The 20,814-nt window shown below is 41.8% G+C and overlaps 1 long non-coding RNA gene across 1 annotated transcript; it reads left to right on the top strand.

The window, feature by feature from the left end:
* The first annotated feature begins 766 nt into the window (after positions 1 to 766).
* On the top strand, positions 767 to 14,803 carry LOC115079896. Its single transcript, XR_003853436.1, has 3 exons — positions 767 to 1,095; positions 2,273 to 2,278; positions 14,792 to 14,803. It is a non-coding gene; the product is annotated as an uncharacterized LOC115079896 (long non-coding RNA).
* Positions 14,804 to 20,814: the final 6,011 nt, after the last annotated feature.

Below are 20,814 nucleotides of genomic sequence, written 5' to 3'. Positions count from 1 at the left end.
ATAAAAATGTGAAAGGGACTATAAAATGTCACATTACCAAGGACATATAGAAAAGAGCATACCTGAAATTTTCATAGAGTATTCACATACAGAGTTCAAGTACCATCCATATTTAGGCTTAACACCAAACCAGAGTCAGATAGATGCATAAATAAAAGTTCAAAAAAGCGCAAAAAAATTCACAAAGCAAAAATCACAAAGCAAAAAGAATAAAACAATATACATATAATAAAAAAAAAATTAGACAAATGTTAAACCACTCAATTTTGCAATTTAAACCTGCAGGTTGCAGCGATTGTAATTTCAATATCCAGCACTGTTGTGTTCAAGCAGGATGTTGCCATGGTTACTCTCTCGGACAGATCAGTGGACTGTCTTGATTACAAAAACATGGAGATCCATAATATCATGTTGTGCCTGTTGCATGTATGTGATTAATGGTGCCTCTGTATGTGAGCGCCATATACAACTGCAGCGCTCATATATACAAGTTTTGGAGTTATGGTTAAGTCTTGCCCATGACAAGTGTGGGCATGGACATAATATTGCATAAACAACATTGAAGGAGCCACAGTTAGAAGAAAAATGTAAACAGAGCTTAATATTGATAGTCGGATGATGGAATTCTTTAATGGTCATTAATAAGTGGCTAGCTTGTGTCAGGAGAAGAGTGACAAACTCCTAGCACGGCAGGATATTCTACAGGTCCCCGTTAAGCAGTGGTCCAAAGATACCAAGGGGAAACAGCAGGGGGCGTGCAGACACCCTGTGTGGACTACAGTTCCCAGAATCCCAGAGCGGCAGGGGAAGGCTCCTAACCAGAAGGAGGCTGAGGTGAAGGCCGAGGGTAATCTGGAGGAATTAGAGGCAGCTGAGAGCATGCTGTGGGAAGCAGAGGGTGTGTCCAGGAGTGAGGAAGAAAGCTCAGAGAGCAGTAGCATGGAGAGTGAGGAGGAGATGGACTGGGAGCTGCCTTCTGAGGATTCATCTGCGTCTGACATGGAGACGGAGTGAGGGTGTCCTGCAGCATTGGTGTTACCTGGTTTCACTACACACTTACAAGGAGGACAAGGTTGATTACCGCAAGAGATAGAGGTGAGACAGGACGGGGAGCACAACTGTAGGGGAGAAGGGGTGAGTTGATGCTGGATCCTCACGCTGGGTAGTCAGTGCAAGGTTAGAAGCCTGACTACAGACATTTCGGTTTCAGTGCAGAGGCAATAGTGAATTGCAATTTCTGCCCAATCTTAGGAAAGGAAAAAAGACCTGGATTTTTGATAAACTATTATATGTTTGTTTGTGAATCCTTCCTCAGTGGAGGAGGGGGAAGAACTGATAATTGCATCTCGATGAGAGCTCAGGAAAAATACCTGACTGGAGGAGGGACAGTCAGAGACAGAAGGGGAAACCTCGTTCAAAAGGTTGACTCCTAAACTGTTTTCAAGAATTGCCAGAACGTCTGAATTTGCAGCAGAGCCCAACCGTTTCAGCCTTGCTGCGATGCCTAGAGGGATGACAGCCCTGTGAGTGAAGGAACTACATCTCGCTGGTGAGAACTCCAGAGGTGCCCGCGACACTTGGTAGAACCCACAGGGCTGATGACCCAAAATGGGACTCAGGGTAACAGAGGCTCATAAACAAGACGGGATCAGATGGTCCCAAAGATATTTGCCTCTGTGAAAAATGAAACAAGGAAGCTCTGGAAAATCTTCATGAGGGGATAAGACAGACCAATGATGTCTGGTAATCACACAAAGCTTCCAAGCTTGGCCTAAATAATGTAAAATACAAGTTAAACAATCCAAGGGATCTGCTAGAAGTGGCATGAATAACAAATTCTGATTAACGAATAGGCTTGGCTGCTTGTAGGCTGTCTTAATAATGTATCAGAGTTAGCTTCTTGATGCAATTTGTCATGCCATTACCCAAGTTTGTGATATGAAATCAGAACGAGAGATGCACAACTGATGTAAACTAAAAAAACTGCCCAATCAGTATGTTATCACAAAGAGCCTGAGGTTGATAACTAGTATAAGACAGAAGAGTATTCCTGTCTGTTAGCTTCCTAAAACTTGAGGTAACCAAAGAGCAAACTTGGATCAAAATAAGTATGTCCAAAAACGAGATCTGAGTCCTGTGAATGTGTAGAAAAAAATGCAGATTAGGGTCACGAGTGTTCAACCAATCCCAAAAAAGGGAAAAAATTAAATATATGTCCCTTGTCAAATCAAGAAAACATGGTCTATATATGTGTGTCAAATCATGATGAAAGGGTAGCGTTCTAAATTATATAGCCAAACTGATTCAAAATTGGCAATATAAAGAGGTCCCCATAGTTGTTTCCTTGATCTGCTGAAACAAATGGTCAGTGCAATGTGTGTAAGATCAATAAGAAAGGAATTGAGAACATGACAATCCCAGGGGCATTGATCTAATACAGTCTCTACTACAGTGATGGCTTCTTCTTGTGGTATATTAAAATACATAGACTATATATAGACTATATATAGTCACTAGCTAAAAAAAGGGAAGATGGAGGCTGCAGATCATATAGTTAAGAAATAAAATGGTCAGTGTCACGTACATATGATGGAGCCAAGGGGACAAATGGTTGAAGAAACATGTCCACAAATTTAAAAGGGGGCTCTAATAAAGATCTAATGCTCGCTACATTGGGCTATTTTCACATAACGCATTTTCAGAATGTCTTTGTTTCACCTTTCACAGGGGTAAAATCTTCTGAACCATCTAGTATTGTCTATTGTCTATTGTCAGGTATGTTCTTGGAGGTGTGACATTTTATAGTCCCTTTCAGATTTTGTTTACACTCATGGGTGTTCTTTATTGATAGTAGTGTCCCTCTTGATGCAGTGTTTCTCGCAAAACATGTCCCGTGTCAGAGGTCTGATTGTGGTTATCTATTATGAAGAAGCTCTCTTGGAATATGTATTAAAGATTTTTGGACTCTATATGAAGTCTGTATGAGCCTTTTGGAGCTGGACGTCCCTTAACGTCTTTATTTATTTATTAATATATATATTTTTTATATACCTCAGTCTACAATAGTGCATGAAGCAGTTTACAAGGTACATACTTAATAATTAAATCATTAAAATCACTGCATACACATATTCTCAAAAATGCAAGACAGCAACTGCCTATAGGTAATAGATTCCTATCTGTGACTTACTGACTAGCAAGTTTTTTTTTTTTCCATTTTTTAATGCCATTTGTTTATTCATTTTCCATTAAAGTCAAAAGGGGAAGCAATGCATCCCATTCCGAGCTTCAAAACTGGGGATTTTCTGTTCAAGATTAGTGAAATTTGTAGGCAGACATCATCAGCAGAGGGAAGAGTACTCAAAGACATCAAGGGGTAGATATTCAAAACTGGCCAGATAAGTAACTTGCAGGGACATTTATCATTTCACTTTAGGGCCAGTATACAGCTTAAGTCCTCTTAACCCCACTGGTTCTTTAGCCTGCATCCCTCTCCAGTAAACCTAGACCCCCTCAAACAGCTGAGAGATACCTGAAAATAATTTTATTTAGATTTAAACATTCTTAATAGCAGATCTATAGTTACTTGGCACTAGACCTGGGCGGGTGCCCATACGCGTACCTATTTACGAGCACATCTCTTGGCCCTGCCATGAAATGCCCACGCCCTACCCACACCACGCCCAAACTATGCCCTTTTTTTGGTTTGAAGTGAGATATGCACGCTTGTGGGTGCCTTTTAAAATCAGGTGGATGCTTGCACGCGCCTTTCAAAATTCACCTTAAAGTTTGCTACACACGAAAATTTTAATGTATCATTAATGAGCTGCTGCAATGCTAAATTCTGCAAAGTGGCAAGAACAAGTGTGAAAAAGACTTTGTAAGCCCTTGTTATCTTTTTTGCAAAGTCGCCTGAGGAAAACTTGTGTGTGTAGCTTTGCAATGGGCTCATTTGCATAGAACTCCCAGTAGAAAAGTCATGTATGAAAAATAGTGATTTCTGCATGAAAGCTGGTTAGCTTAGTATATCTGTGGAAATATGGAGAGATGAGAAAATGTGTAGAAATATGGAAAGATGAGAAAATGGTTAAAGGATGCCCGAATTGGTTCAGTCACGTGATTCGATCATATTCCCCTCTGGGTAGATATTCAGATCTCCCAAGAACCTGACAAATGTTATTATTGTAAACTGAATGAAACAATACTTTCTGATGCAATACAGCAAAAAAACAATCAGAAAATATTTTGCATTCAATAATAATGGAGCTATTAAACATGCTGTGACATGGAATGCATTCGAAGCAGAAACAAGCGGTTATCTTAACGGAACATTCTGTAAGACAGAATAAGTTACTACTATCAAGAAAAGCCTGAATAGCCAAATCAAACAAGTAGAAGATGAAAGCAAGAGAACTGGAAATAAGGAAGTAGTAAAAGATTTAACATAAACTGGGGAAAAACCTAAGACTATTCAACATAAAAAGGATCTGTGTATCATCAAGCAGAATATTAAATATAGCATTTCTGAGAGTCAAAAAATGTGTTAAATATGATTGGAATAATCATTTACAATGGAAATAATATTTATTACAATTAAAATCTTTAAATTAAATTGCCTGGTCCAGATGGATTTCTTCCTAATTTTTATAAACTATTTGGTAAAAAAATTGTTGACCATTTGGTAAATTTGTTCAATTAGTTGTTGGTAGAAGAAAAATTACTGGACAAGGTGATGACTGCAGGCATTCCTGTAATACCGAAACAGCATAAAGATGCTATTGCTCTCGGGGTTCTTTTAGACCCATATCGCTTTTAAATGTTAAGATTAAGATGTTTGCTAAAGTACTTTTCACAAGACTCAACAAAATTCTTCTCGAACTAGTTCCCAGAGATCAAAAGGGCTTTCGTATGTGGAAGGCATTCATATGATAATATTAGAAAAACTTTGAGGGACTCATTTTCAAAAAAATTAATGCATAGAAACCAGGATTTCTGCGTATAAAGGCCCATTAGAAAATCAATTTGGGGTGTGTATACACAAAAAAGTATGTATGAAACACGGCTAACCATGCACTTTTATATGCATAGTAGGCATATCAGGGGAGGAATTGGAGTTGGGGGGGGGGGCAGGAAAATGATTTATGGACTTACTTGCAGTTTTGAAAAGTATGCATGTAAATCCACATGCATAAAATTACACCTCCTCTCTCAAGTGGCTGCAACTTTGTGTGTGTGTGTGTGTGTGTGTGTGTATGTGTGTGTGTGTGTGTGGTGCAAGGGGTCCCACATTCAACCATGAATTTTCAAAGTGGATTTATGTGCATAGTTCTGTTTTGAAAATTCTGGCTACACTCTAGGGGAGGAGGAAGTAGCCGCAGATTTTAGTCTATGGTGGGCTATATGAATGCAACCCTGAAGCTAATCTTTAAAAGGGAGATAGAACAGCTTTTAAAGCAGAAAAAGGGAGAAAGCCCACAGTCGCGCCTGGTTCGGAGGGAGGTATCTTCGAAGGATATAATGAAACAGGGGAGTTAGTGCATCACAACAGAGAGGTTCCAATAAAAGCAAAAGTAGTCAATGTGCCTATAAGTAAAGAATCACCTGAGCTAAAGATTTCCAAATTATCCCTGTCAACTGAAAATCAAGTTGTTAATACAAACAAAAAAACACACTTTGAAATGTCTGTATGCCAATGCCAGAAGTATAAGAAGTAAGATGGGAGAGTTATTTATTTATTTATTTATTTATTTATTTACAGATTTTTATATACCGGGGTACGTAAGTAACATCACCTCGGTTTACATTCAAAGAATAATTCAGCATTGCGCTTTACAATATAATATAGTAACTGAACGAATACAATACCATGTATAACTTTGTATTAATAGAATATAATCAATATATGAGAGACTGTGGAAATTGTAAAGAATAGTAGAGGACTCAGATCATTAATAGTAGGCTTTTTTAAATAACCAGGTTTTAAGGTTTTGTTTAAATTTTTTGTGACAAAGTTCCTGGCGTAATTCGGAGGGCATGGTGTTCCATATTGTTGATCCAGCAATGATGAATGATCGTTCTTTTGTACTAGAAAGTTTAGTCAGATTGGGAGCTGGGATCTTTAATTTGGCTAAATGCTGGAATCTCGTTGGGCGGGATGAAGTATTGAATTGTAGATGATCGGTGAACCAGTGCATATCTCTGTTTTGAATGGCTTTATGTATCAGCGTCATAGATTTATATATTATCCTGGAAGCCACTGGTAGCCAGTGTAAAGACTGAAGTGCTGGGGTAATGTGCTCGTGGCGGTTTTGAGTTAGCAGTGAATGATGAAATAGACATAATTGGCATCTCAGAGACCTGGTGGAAGGAGGATAATCAATGGGACAGTGTAATACCAGGGTACAAATTATATCACAATGATAGGGAGGATCAGCTTGGAGGGGGTGTGGCACTTTATGTCCAGGATGGCATAGAGTCCAACAGAATAAAGATCCTGCAAGAGACTAAATGCACAATAGAGTCTTTATGGGTAGAAATCCCATGTGTTTTGGGGAAAAATATAGTGATAGGAGTATACTACCGTCCACCTGGCCAAAATGATAAGACATGATGAAATGCTGAGAAATTAGGGAAGCTAACCAATTTGGCAGTAAAGTAATAATGGAGGATTTCAATTACCCCAATACTGACTGGGTAAATGTAATGTCAAGGCATGCTAAAGAGGTAAAGTTCCTGGATGGAATAAATGACTGCTTCATGGAGAAATTGGTTCAGGAACTGAAGAGACAGGGAGCTATTTTTTATTTAATTCTTAGTAGGGATGTGAATCGGGTGCCCAGTCGTTCCCTCTTTCGGTTTCGTCTGGCCGCGGGAAAATCTTGTTTTCCCATGGACCCCCGGGTTTTTTTTTTTCGTGAAAAATTGGTTTTCGGGTTAGTGCGCCCTAACTCATGTTAGTTCACATTGACAAAAGTAGCAAAAAGTAACAAAAAATAACAAAAATAAACTTTTTTTCTTAGCGCGCACTAACCCGAAAAACTATTTTTACGAAACTTCGGGGGGAAAAGTGTTAATGAATTTAGAAATATCGTACGATATTTCAATTCGTTAGAAAAACAATTCACATGCCTAATTCTTAGTAGAATGCAGGATTTGGTGAAAGAGATAATGGTGGTGTGGCCACTTGGCAATGGTCATCATAACATGATCAAATTTGAATTAATGACTGGAAGGGGGACAGCTCTACAGCTCTAACACTAAACTTTCAAAAGGGAAACTGATAAAATGAGGAAAATAGTTTGAAAAAAACTGAAAAGTACAGCTACAAAGCTGTACATGATGTTAGGTTCCATATTAGGAGCTACCACCCAGGAAAAAGATCTAGGCTTCATAGTGGATAATATTTTAAAATCATCGGCTCAGTGTGTTGCAGCATTCAAAAAAGCAAACAGAATGTAATGAATTATTAGGAAGGGAATGGTTAATAAAACAGAAAATGTCATAATGCCTCTGTATCACTCCATGGTGAGACCACACCTTGAATACTGTGTACAATTCTGGTTGCCGCATCTCAAAAAAGATACAGTTGCGATGGAGAAGGTACATAGAAGGTCAACCAAAATGATAAAGGGGATGGAACAGCTCCCCTATGAGGAAAGACTGAAGAGGTTAGGGATGTTCAGTCCCTAACCTGGAGAAGAGACGGCTAAGGGGGGGATATGATAGGTCTTTAAGATCATGAGAGGGGGGATATGAGAGGTCTTTAAGATCATGAGAGGTCTTGAATGAGTAGATGTGAATCGGTTATTTACACTTTGAAATAATAGGACTAGGTGGCATTCCATGAAGTTAACAAGAAGCACATTTAAGACTAATCAGAGAAAATTCTTTTTCACTCAATGCACAATAAAGCTCTTGAATTTGTTGCCAGAGGATGTGGTTAGTGCAGTTAGAGTAGCTGGGTTCAAAAAAGGTTTGGTTAAGTTCTTGGAGGAGAAGTCCATTAACTGCTAATAATCAAGTTTACTTAGGGAATAGCCACTGCTATTAATTTCATCAGTAGCATTAGATCTTCTTAGAGTTTGGGTATTTGCCAGGTTCTTGTGGCCTGGTTTGGCCTCTATGGGAAACAGGATGCTGGGCTTGATGGACCCTTGGTCTGACCCAGCATGGCAATTTCTTATGTTCTTATGTTCAAAGAGGTAGATATTTAAAAAGTACGTGCGTGCGTACTTTTGTTCGCGCAACCGGCGCAAACAAAAGTATGCTGGATTTTATAAGATACGTGCATAGCCGCACGTTTCTTATAAAATCCTGGGTTGGCGCGCGCAAGGCTGTGCAAAATTGGCAGCCTGCACGCGCCGAGCCGCGCAGCCTGCCTCCGTTCCCTCCGAGGCCGCTCCGAAATCGGAGCGGCCTCAGAGGGAACTTACCTTCCGCATCCCCCCACCTTCCCCTCCCTTCCCCTATCTAACCCCCCCCCCCCAGCCCTACCTAAATCCCCCCTACCTTTGCTGTACAAGTTACGCCTGCTTGAGGCAGGCGTAACTTGTGTGCGCTGCCTCGGCATCCCCCGGCACAGGCTGCAGTGCCGGAGGACTCGGGACCACCCTCCCGGCCCGCCCCCGAACTGTAGCCATGCCCCCGGACCCACCTTGGACTGCCCCTGACCCCGGACACGCCCCCAGACACACCCCCGGCAGGCCGACACGCCCCCCTCCCCCCCGGACATACCCCCTCCCACACCTTTTATGAAGCCCCGGGACTTACGAGAGTCCTGGGGCTTTGCGCGCGCCGGCGGCCTGTGCAAAATAGGCGCGCGGGCGCGCGCAGGGCTTTTAAGATCTACCCCTTAGTGTACAACAGGCATGGACATTGCTTAAAAATACTATCTCAAAGCACAGTCCAGATGTATTCCACACATTAAGCAAGGTGAAAGGAAGGCCAAATAATTGCCGGCATGGTTAAAAGGTGAGGTAAAAGAGGCAATTTTAGCCAAAAGTACTTCCTTCAAAAATTGGAAGAAGAATCCATAAGAAAATAGGAAAAAGCTTAAACACTGGCAAGTAAAATGTAAAACATTGATAAGACAGTCTGAAGAGAGAATTTGAAAAGAAGTTAGCTCTAGAGGCAAAAACTCATAATAAAAACTTTTAAAAATATATCTGAAGCAGGAAGTCTGTAAGGGAGTTGGTTGGACTGTTAGATGATCAAGAGGGGCACTTAGGGAAAATAAAGCCATCGCAGAAAAGCTAAATTAATTCTTAACTTCTGTATTTATTTATTAATGAGGAAGTAGGGGAGATACCCATTTCGGAGACGGTTTTCAGAGGTGATGATTTGGATGAACTGAACCAAATCACGGTGAACTTGGTAGATGTAGTAGGCCAGATTGACAAACTGAAGAGTAGCAAATCTCCTGGACAAAATAGTATACACCCCACGGATCTGAAAGGACTTAATGAAATTTTAGAACTGTTACTAGTCATTTCTAATCTATCATTAAAATCATCCATTGTACCTAAGGACTAGAGAGAGGCCAATGTAACTCCGATATTTCAAAAGGGCTCCAGAGGTAATCTGGGAAACTATAGACCAGTGAGCCTGACTTCAGTACTTGGAAAAATCATGAAAACTATTCTAAAGATCAAAATCAGAGAACATTTAGACAGACATTTTATTTATTTATTTATTTAAAAGTCTTATATACCGCAACAATGGGTAGGTAAACTATCCGTCTAGGCGGTTCACATATTTGAACATACATAATTTAGTCACATTTTAAAACATACTTACATAATTACAATACTTAATACGTAACAAGTTTTAACAAATTGAAGCTATAAGTTGTGTAAAGATTTTAATATAAATTATATGCACTAGAAAAAAGATGGTTTAATGGATACTGTCAGCAAGGATTTACTCACGGAAAGTCTTGACTGACAAATCTGCTACATTTTTTTGAAGGGGTGAATAAGCATGTTGAGAAAGGTGAACAGGTAGATGTAGTGTATTTGGATTTTCATAAGGGAATTGACAAAGTCCCTCATGAAAGGCTTCTAAGAACATTAAAAGTCATGGGATAATCCTGTGGATTGCAAACTGGTTAAAGGACAGGAAACAAAGAGTAGGATTACATTGTCAGTTTTCTCAGTGGAAAAAGGTAAACAGTGGAGTGCCTCAGGGATATGTACTTTGACTGGTGCTTTTTAATATATTTATAAATGATCTGGAAAGGGGTATGAAGAGTGAGACAATCAAATTTGCAGATAACACTAAATTATTTAGAGTAGTTAAATCACAAGCGGATTGTGATAAATTGCAGGAGGACTTTGTAAGACTGGAAGATTGGATGTCCAAATGGCAGATGAAATTTAATGTGGATAAGTGCAAGGTGATGCATATAGGGAAAAATAACCCATGCTATAGTTACATGATGTTAGGTTCCATATTAGGAGCTACCACCCAGGAAAGAGATCTAGCTGTCATAGTGGATAATACATTGAAATTGTTGACTCAGTGTGCTGCGGTGGTCAAAAAAGCAAACAAAACGTTAGAAATTATTAGGAAGGGAATGGTGAATAAAACAGAGAATATTAAAACGTCTCTGTATTGTTCCATGGTAAGACTGCATCTTGAATGCTGTATGCAATTCTGGCTTCCACCTTTCAAAAAAGAGATGATTGCACTGTAGAAGGTACAGAGAATAGTGATCAAAATGAAAAAGGGCATGAAATGGCTTCCCTATGAAGAAAAGCTAAAGAAGTTAGGGCTGTTCTGCTTGGAATAGAGAAGGTTGAGGGGGGATATGGTAGAGGTCTATAAAATCATGAAAGCACTAAAATGAAAAAATTGTGATTCGCTTATTTATTCTTTCAGATAATACAAGTACTAGGGGGCACTCCATGAACTTAGCAAGTAGCACATTTAAAACAAATCAGAGAAAATTATTTTTCACTCAATGTACAATTAAGCTCTGGAATTCATTGCCAGAGAATGTAGTAAAGGCAGACAGTATAGCTGGGTTTAAAAAGGGTTTTGATAAGTTCCTGGGGGAGAAGTCCTTAAACTATTATTCATGTTGACTTAGGGAACAGCTACTAGTTATTACTGGCATTAGTGGAATGGGATCCATTTAATGTTTGAGTACTTGCTAGGTACTTGTAACCTGGATTGGCCACTGTTTGAAACAGGATGCTGGGCTTGATGGACTCTCAGTCTGAGCCAGTAAGACAACCTCTTATGTTCTTAGGCAGCTAAGGGAAATACGCCAGGAGCTATGTAAGCTCTGTGCTGAAAGGGCATTTCACCAAGTAGCTTAGATGTCTGCAAAATTAGTGTGTCAAAAAACAATTTGGACTGGGACGCAATCAATTCACAAGTCCTATGAACAACCAAAAGCTAGGATTGAGGGAGCAATTTTCAAACCATGTGCGTAGATGGAACACCTGCAAGTATCTTTTTACCTGTGGACTTTTGTACCAGCTTTTTGTGTGGGTAGAATTTTCATGGAAAGTAGCTGGCGTGGCTTTGATATTTCATCCCATGCGTGCTATTTTTCTGGTCCCGCTTGGAACGCTTCCAGGAATGCCTCCTCTGAATGCAGCTAAAGTTCCACACATACTTGTAGCAGGATGGAGGGAGAATATCCCCTGGTAAATTGCATAAACATCTTTGGAAAGTTCCCCCCTCTCCAGTGAAAGGGAAGTACGTGGAAGGATTTAAGATTTGAAGAGAGGACTAAACAGGTGTGCCTTCCCCGGTAAGGTTTCCCTTAGTGGTAGGACCTTTGGCATCCCAGATACGTAATGATCTCAGGACTGATTGAGTCACGATCGATAAACATAAAACTCATTTCAGCGGTATTTCCAGGTGACATCCTGTTGGCAATCCAAAATCTCATACATAATTTGCAAATCTACAGAAAGTGTTAAGAGTTTGGGACAGCTTCAGAATTCAAATACGATAAAACAGAAATTATTAATTTAACTTTAGAAGAGGCAAAAGTTAAAAGGATCCAAACTAATTTTGTATTCAGCTGGGCACAGCATAGCATTAAATATTTTGGAATACAATTAGCAGGGAACTTGGGCAAGTTATATAAAGTTAATTTCCCAGAACACAGAAAAAAAAAAAAAAAGTAGAGTGCTAGACTAAGAACAGTGTCTCATGAATAGGAAGAATCATTACTCTGAAAATGTCAGTAATCTCTCAGTTATGTTATTTCTTCCAGCCCTTACCAGTATTTGTACCGGGAGGAGTCATTAAAAGATTGCAAAGGAAATTTTCAGATAGTCTTTGGAATTAAATTCCCAGAATTGCCAAGTAAACAATTCTTTAGAGAGAAAGCCAAGGGAGGATGAGTAGTGCCAAACACATTAACACTTATACCTGTCAGCTGAGAGCCGTCAATGACTGATATTTAAGGAATGAGTCTAAAACTTAGGTACAACTTGAACGACTCATTAATCCTCATAGGGAGCTGGGAGAGGCTCTATGGCTTCTTGAGCAACACAGATAAATCATCTCAGAGAATAAATCCTCTGGTGAATTTCAGTTTTTTAGAACATGGGATCAACATGTTAAAAAATGGAACATTTATTAAGCATTTGTCACCATTAAGCGTGATAGGGAATGATCCAGCCTTGTCCCCCTGAGTCGTCTGCAGAGATTTTTAGAACTTGGAAAAATAAAGACTTAGTTAGGTTTGTTTTTGGGGGGGGGGGGGGGAAGCAGGGTTTGCAGGGGACGGCCTCCTACAATTTTCAGAGAGGCCAATATTCATTCAATAGGCCGTTTAGTGGACAAGTTATCCGGCTAAACCCATAAATTCAGCGGGATAAACAACCCGCTGATTATACAAGCTTAAAGGTATCCGGCTACATGCACACGTAGCCAGATAGCAAAAATCCTAACCGGCTATATTTGAAAATAGCTGGGTAGGTTTTTACATAAAGTGCTAACTAACTAGCTATCTTTAAAGATATCCGGCTAAGTAGCGCTGTCATAAGCAAATGAAAAAACAGGAAAATAAAGTGCCAGAAGGGACAATCCCCTCCCTCCCTCTAAACCATCATACAAAGGCCTTGTTGGGCCGTGCTGTCACCACCTTCAAACCTATTTGTAATCTGTGAGAAATCTCCGGTATTGTATTTGCCTGCTGTCCCAGTTTTTGAAAAATTATGCGATCACCTGCACCCCTCCCTTCCCTCCCATCCACCAGCCCACAGGATATTAAGAGGTGCCACCCCCACCCCCTTCACTCCCCCCCCCCTCATATCATCTTTTAACGTGCTGGGAGCGAGAGACCCTCTGCCCCACTCTGACGGAGGCAGCGCTGGAAGCGTAAGCTTGCCTTCAAACTTACACTTCCAGCGCTGCTTTCCTGGGATGCCGCAAGCATGCCCATATTCTTCAGCTTTATAGAATATAATATACGCGTGTTGCATGCTTAAGTGCTTGTTACACACGCAGCCACCGCATAACTCTGTGAAGGTTTCCTCCACAGATAGCATTTTTCAGACCTTCATGAGTTCCTTTCCAGCAAAACCTTTTACGCAGAATAAGCAGGTGCAAGCAAAATCGCCTACTTGCACCCACGGCAAGCTCCAAAGTAAAAGTACGCGTTTTCTTTCATTTTGAGAATTGGTAAAAATAAAACGTATTCAGGGTCTTTGTCCTAGCGTGTACAGTTTGAAATTCGTCCCATTCGGTATTCGTATTCGTCGGGACCCAAATCCGTTGCATCCGTTCTCGGGGGATCCCGATCCGTTCATTAGTTACATATGTATTGGTTTCCCCCAAAAAAACCCCACCCCAACCCTTTAAATTTAATTAACTACAACCCCCCACCCTCCTGACCCTCCAAAGACTTGCCAAAAGTCTCTGGTGGTCCTGGAGCGATCTCCTGCACTCGGGCCGTCGGCTGCCGATATTCAAAATGGCACCAATAGCCTTTGACCTTACTATGTTACAGGGGCTACTGGTGCCATTGGTCGGCCCCTGTCACATGGTAGGAGCAATGGACAGCCGGTGCCATCTTGTGCTACTACTATGTGACAGGGGCCGACCAATGGCACCAGTAGCCCCTGTGACATAGTAAGGGCAAAGGCTATCGGCGCCATTTTAAATACCGGCAGCCGACAGCCCGGGACTTTTGGCAAGTCTTGGGGTGGGGGTCAGGAGGGTGGGGGTTTATTCGTTAGTGATACATTGTATTCGTGGGGGTTCGCCATACATTTCGTGACCCCCACGAATACAACGAATATGGCATATACGTTGTGGATTGCCAATACATTGGAAATGAATGCACACCCCTACTATATTTACAGGAGACACAGATACCCCAAACTCCTCCAGGGGATGTACCCACACTGCCCTTTCTTTCAAATGGATTTAAATTTTCAGTTGTAATATGAAGTCTCACTCTGTATTTTAGCCAGATATAAAAAAAAATAAATCACTCCGTCAACCTTAAATGCTTGAAGGTGAATTTTAAAAGCCCAGCATGTGCGCACATGCCCCTAATTTTGCGCATGCTGGGCTGGTGCATGCCAAACGAATTTGAAAGCTCCCGAGATGCACTTGAATCTGTCATGGCACGCACATCTCATTTGTTTTCAAAAGGAGTGTGGTCTGGGAGGAGTTTGGGTGGGGCATGAGCGTTTCAGGGCACATACAAGAGAAATGTGCATAAATACTTTCGCACACCAGGGCGCGCCTAGGTTCCCTACCGTGTAACTTTCTTTCTCCTAGGGGCAAAGTGTACATTTTAAAAAGTTAAACAATAGAGAGATCTGAGGGGTTTATGGGCCAATTGGGGGGAATGCAGGCCATCAAACTAGAGGGGGTTGGCAGGACCTACTGAGCAAACCGATGAATGAACTGGTAAAACTGGGAATGACATCGGCGTGCGCCCCTCTTAAAATCCTCCAACTTACGTGGTAGAAGTGGGATTTGTACCACATGCGTATACCCACTTAAAGTTGGGTGCACATGTGCGTGCGGCCAGGTTATTTTATAACACGCGTGCATATACGTGTGCATGTTATAAAATGGCCACATCTTTGGGCACGAGGCGGTGCACGTGCGCCAATGTGCACCCGTCCGCCGGTTTAAAAGTTACTGTCCTAATTGGAATGAATGAATTATCACATTTATATAATTGTTTATTAAGAATCAGAAATGACTAAAACCAATCAAATCTCCTTCATGCTCCAGGTCCTTATTAACAAGGGTCTCAAGTCTTTTAGTTCTCCTGTCTCTAAAACTCTTCCACCAGGGATCCAAGGGAGGTCTGGGGTTGCATGTCTGTAGTGCCAGGCTTTTAAAGTTTGGATCCCTCGTCTTCGTTACATAACAGAACATTTTCATATATGACACACCTTTCCAGCGGCATGCTCAAAACAAGCTACAACAATCCATTAGAACAATAAACAATGGCAAGATTATAAACAATGTAATCTCTAAAAAAAAAAAAAAAACATTAATAAAACAGAGCTAATTAATACCATTAATAAAACATGAAGGCTAACAAAAAAAAATCGTAATCTATAAAGGAATACAACGTTTTAAAAATTCAGCAACTACTGCTAATCAGGGTAAAATAATAGCACCAAGGCAACATCCTTGCTGCCTAATTTTTAAACGAACGTACATGCACCCATAGACACATGTATCGACGCGTGAGTGAAGATACGCTGGGATTTTAAATCTTCCGCACAATTGTGCATGTATTTTTTTTTTAAATACACCAACCACGCATATGTATGCTCCTAATTTTAAGAGGCTACTCGAACAAAGCTAATGCTCATGTCTTCCATAGGACTTTTGTTGGCTTTTATGCCTATGTAAGCAAATTTTAAAACATGCTCATGTGAGGGACATTCCTAGTTTTCTAATTAGTCCACTAGTTTGTCCAGTTAACAACGAGGTCTTCCAGACCCCTCTCGTCCTTCATCCTGCACACCCCCAGTTTTTCCACCACCCTTCACCCTGTCCAATAAGCCCTAAAACTCCAGATCTACAGACTTGCTCCCCATCAGAAGCAGCAGTAAAGTTATGCAGATAAGAAGCCTCTTGCGCCGTGGATTCCGTTTTTAAAATACAAAGTGACACGCGCAAGTGTTGGCCTCGCCCCAGAATGGCATGCCCCGCCCCCTTTCCACCCATTATTTTTCACACGCGCACAGGTACATACGCAAATAAATCGTGGCTTTTTAAAATTTGCATTGCTTGTGCGCGGCCCACATACATGCATACGTGGGCATTTTTGCGCGAGCAACGCTTTTAAGATCAACTTGTCGTACATGTACATACATTTTTTGGGAGAGGTTTCTTTCCTAAACTGACCCGCACTGTGGAAGGCCTCCTTTATAAACAGCCTCTGCCATGGGTAAATGGATTTTCTATGGGCTTTGTATGTGTTTATTTTATGTAGTTGCATTTCTTACCTGCCTTTCCAGGAATAAACCTGCCCAGAGCAGGCATGCAGAACATACAAATCAGTTATAATACTACATAGCCATAATAAATGTGCATACAAGAAATATTCAGCAGGTCTTTGACCATCTGCCTGACATTCTACCACCAGTCCACACTTTTGGCTTATTTGTGCACACACCCTGTAGAAATGATATCTAATGGAACTTAAAAGTTGTTTGCACTGGGAAAAGATAACGATGCTTCTCCCTGACCGTGACAACACTGCAAAAAGCTAAATGAAGAACACACTTTAAATTTCCAACAGGGATTAGGGAATAAAGGTAGGTGAAGTAATGCTTTACCTGCAGAAATGGCCCTATAGAAAACTGTGTGGCTGATACGCCTGGAAAATTGTGTTCATACGCACTGTACATAGTGTGTACTTTTACAGGTATAAGGGGAGAGGCGCTCCGGGGCAGCAGAGATTAGGACTTGCACACGGATGGTAACTTTCAAACCGGCACACGGGTGCACTTTGGCGTTTTGCATCGGCACATGCCCAGATATGTGGCTCATTTTAATGTGTGTGCACAAATGCACACACGTTATAAAACTGCCTTGCCGTGTGCACGTGTGAGCCCAATTTTAAGTAGACACACACTTAGGCACACAAATCCCATTTCTACTGCGTAACTCCGGGTATTTTATAAGAGGCGTGTGTCCATGACATTTACATTTACATCAACCAGTTCACCCAGCTAAGAGCTAAGTCCCCCTAGTTTGATAGCCTGCACTGCCCCCAATTACCCTAAATCCTTTAAACCCGGCAGAAATGGCTAATTTATTTTATTTTTTAAGTTAAATCTCCTCCAGAGCAGAAGTAAAGTTGCATGGCAATGGACCTGAGCGTGCACCGTGGAGCATAAATATTTACACTCACGTCTCCCTTAGCCACACCCAGAAATGCTCACGCCCCACCCAGACCACGGCTAAACCACGCCCTTTTTAAAATCAAATGAGATGCGCTGATATATGCGCATCTGGATGGCATTTAAAATTTGGTTGATGCGCAGAAGCCTGACTTGCAACAGTCTGATGATAACTGGAAGATATCAGATTCGCTTTAATATCCTTCACCCCCACCCTTTACCCTTTTTCCCCGTTTCACTTTCACAAATGACAAGAATCTTTTGTTTGGAACAATAAAGGCCGCAGTTTTATTAACCTTACCCGAGCCCTCAACCAATTCATACAATACATAATCCCTTTACATATTTCAATCCTGCTCCCCACCTCTTCCAGTGGTAGAGCATAATTAATACAATCCTCTGAGCATCGGCCCCCCTCCTGCTCATCATTAATCTCGAGTAACAGCCCCCCCGCACTACACGAGATTCCCCCTCTTCTTCCAACTTTTAACCATTACATAACTTCCAAACCTTATGGGCTCGGGTATTACCGCCACAGGAACAATGATGACTCCTTTATCATTGTTCCCCCCCACCTGCGGCCTCCAAGTTAAATATCATATGTTCCAAACCTTCTTGTATATCATTATTAAACAGATCATTCCCTATATCAGATAAATGCACGCCATCAGCCCTGAAAAAACCCGGAATCACTTCCCATGCCCATTCATGTCGAACCCAAAACCCTCCTTGCTGTACCACCCATTTTCCAATTTGTTTGTTCATTTTCTTCACTATCTTGCACCATAATGGCAGGCCCAGAAATTTTATCCGCACACTTATATCTGACCACCCCAATTTCGTATCAGGCAACGCATTGAACAATGTACCAAAGTCCTTCTTGATTCTTGCAATCAAGTCCTTGCAGGCCCCTTGTCCAAGATCATTACCCCCCAAATGTATTAACAACAATTTTGGCATCGGCATCTCCAACACACAGGTTTGCAAGAAAGGTAGCAGTCCATCCCATTGCATTCCTCGACGACTGAGCCATCTGACATTCCAATGCCTTCTTTCCAATTCCAAATGTGTTCCATAAGGTCGCCGTTCAGCTCTGTGCTGCGCCCAATGAATAAAGGAATGGCCCACTACCCAGACCCATTCCTGTGCCCCCGATCGCTGTCTCTTCTCTGCAAGAAACATATCAATATTAATATCATCCATCAGCACTCGTGTTTGATTTTTTTTTTTTTTTTTTTTGATTTTTTTTTATTTTTCCGGACATATGTCAAAAATGCATTAGACTTCCATCTCCCAATGGACTGAATGGCACTGCTACTAAGACCCCTTTCCGCCGCCGACGTCGCCACCCCGATCCGGAACGAATGTGAAGTATACCTCTGTTCATCTCATCCCACGAACCGCAACACTTTTTTCAGAACTTGAACAAACTGGTAAACCGTAACCGACGAACCATCTTGGTGTAACAACAATAAACCACCCCTCCTAGGTCTTACAGCCACAAATCGCTGCAGACACCGTACCGGGCACACCAATACATCCGCAGCTGGAACTAATGTCACCACTTGACCTTTACCTAACTGGTCTACTTTAGAACGATGAATGCAAAGGGACACAGACTCGTGACCCAACCACACATTCTCCGCTAACAATCCTGTTCCTGATGTACACCTTTTAGTAGTAGCAACCAACTCAGTCACCCGCATGGCTCCAAAAAACGCTAACACAAACGCGGTCTGAAATAAAAGCGTTTCATAACCGGATACACAAACAGCCGGCAAACTGCCGACCAACACTCCCAAATCTTCGTAACGAATGGGAAGTCTCCTATCCAGCGCCCTTCCTGCTTCCCGGGTCCACCCTCTTAACACCCGTTGCAATAGAAAACTCCCTCCGAGATTCCCCCATCCCTTTAATTTCTGAAAAAATGAAACCCCCCCCCCAAATATGAGCGTACTACTGCTAATGAGTATCCCCCCGCTTTTGCCCATAAGACAAATTCCACCATCACCCGATCCTGTACCGGACCTCCCTTCCATCCCCTTCCTTCCAAATACTGACTGATCACCCTACATCCTCTCTGATACGTTTTCCAAGTAGCGGGCGCCAACGACTTCTCGATCAACGTCCACGCGGAAACCGTCCCAGCCTCCACAGGTGTTCTGGGAACTGCTCTCCTTCGGCTCGGGCTTCTGGCGCCAGCGCTCTGAATTCCTGCCACTTAAAACGAGAGAGTGCATCTGCAATTACATTCTGCTCCCCTGGCACATACCTCGCTCTAATAGTGACATTCAAAGTCAGACATTGAAAAACTAATTCCCTCAATAATTCCGATACTCTAGGACATTTTGCAGACAATCTGTTAATAACTTGAACTACACCCAAGTTATCACACCAGAACAAAACTTTCTTATTAGCTAACCATTTACCCCAGATACAAAGCGCAACCACAATAGGGAAGAGCTCTAGAAAAGTTATATTCTCGAGTAGCCCGTCCACCCGCCACTCCTCCGGCCATTGCGCCGCGCACCAACTTCCTTGAAAATAGGCACCAAAACCCACGCCCCCCGCTGCATCGGTAAATAATTCCAATTCCCTATTGGTGACCTCACTACTCTGCATGAGGCATACACCATTGAATGTCCATAGAAATTCCTCCCAAACCCTCAATTCTTCCTTCACCCGCCGTGTCACCCTAATGAAATGATGACTGACACGTATCCCCGCTGTCACACCCGATAACCGCCTAATAAAGGCTCTACCCATCGGGATCACCCGACAAGCAAAGTTCAACGCCCCAATCAGCGACTGCATTTCGCGAAGCGTAACCTTGTTTGCCCGGGCTACTTTCAAAACTAACTTATGTAATCTCTGCACCTTGTCCTCCGGTAAGCGAGCTTCCATTCTCACAGAATAAAGTTCAATTCCTAAAAATACTAAGCTCGATACTGGCCCTTCCGTCTTCTGTTCTGCAACCAGTACCCCAAACTCATTAGCTACCTGCAAGAATCCCCTGAGCTGTCTCCCACAAATGTCCGATTTAGCAGGGCCAACAAATAAAAAATCATCTAAATAATGTACTATGCGGCCCAACCCGTTCCTTTGCTCAACCACCCAATGCAAGAATGTGCTGAACGCTTCGAAAAAAGCGCAAGACACAGCACATCCCATCGGCAAACATTTATCTACATAATAATTGCCTTCAAATTGAAAACCCAACAAAGGAAAGCAGCTCGGATGAATGGGCAGCAAACGAAACGCTGATTCTATATCCGCTTTCGCTAATAGCGCCCCTCTTCCCGCCGACTGTACCAGGCCCACTGCCTCGTCGAACGAAGCATATCGCACCGAACAAAATTCGCGAGGTATCTGATCATTTACCGAGGATCCTCTAGGATGAAACAAATTTAATATAAACCGGAACTTACCCGCCTCTTTCTTCGGAATAACCGCCACCGGGGAT

The sequence above is a fragment of the Rhinatrema bivittatum genome, chromosome 1 (genome assembly GCF_901001135.1).
Source record: "Rhinatrema bivittatum chromosome 1, aRhiBiv1.1, whole genome shotgun sequence".
Lineage (NCBI taxonomy): Eukaryota > Metazoa > Chordata > Amphibia > Gymnophiona > Rhinatrematidae > Rhinatrema > Rhinatrema bivittatum.
This window is presented reverse-complemented; position numbering and strand designations above follow the sequence as displayed.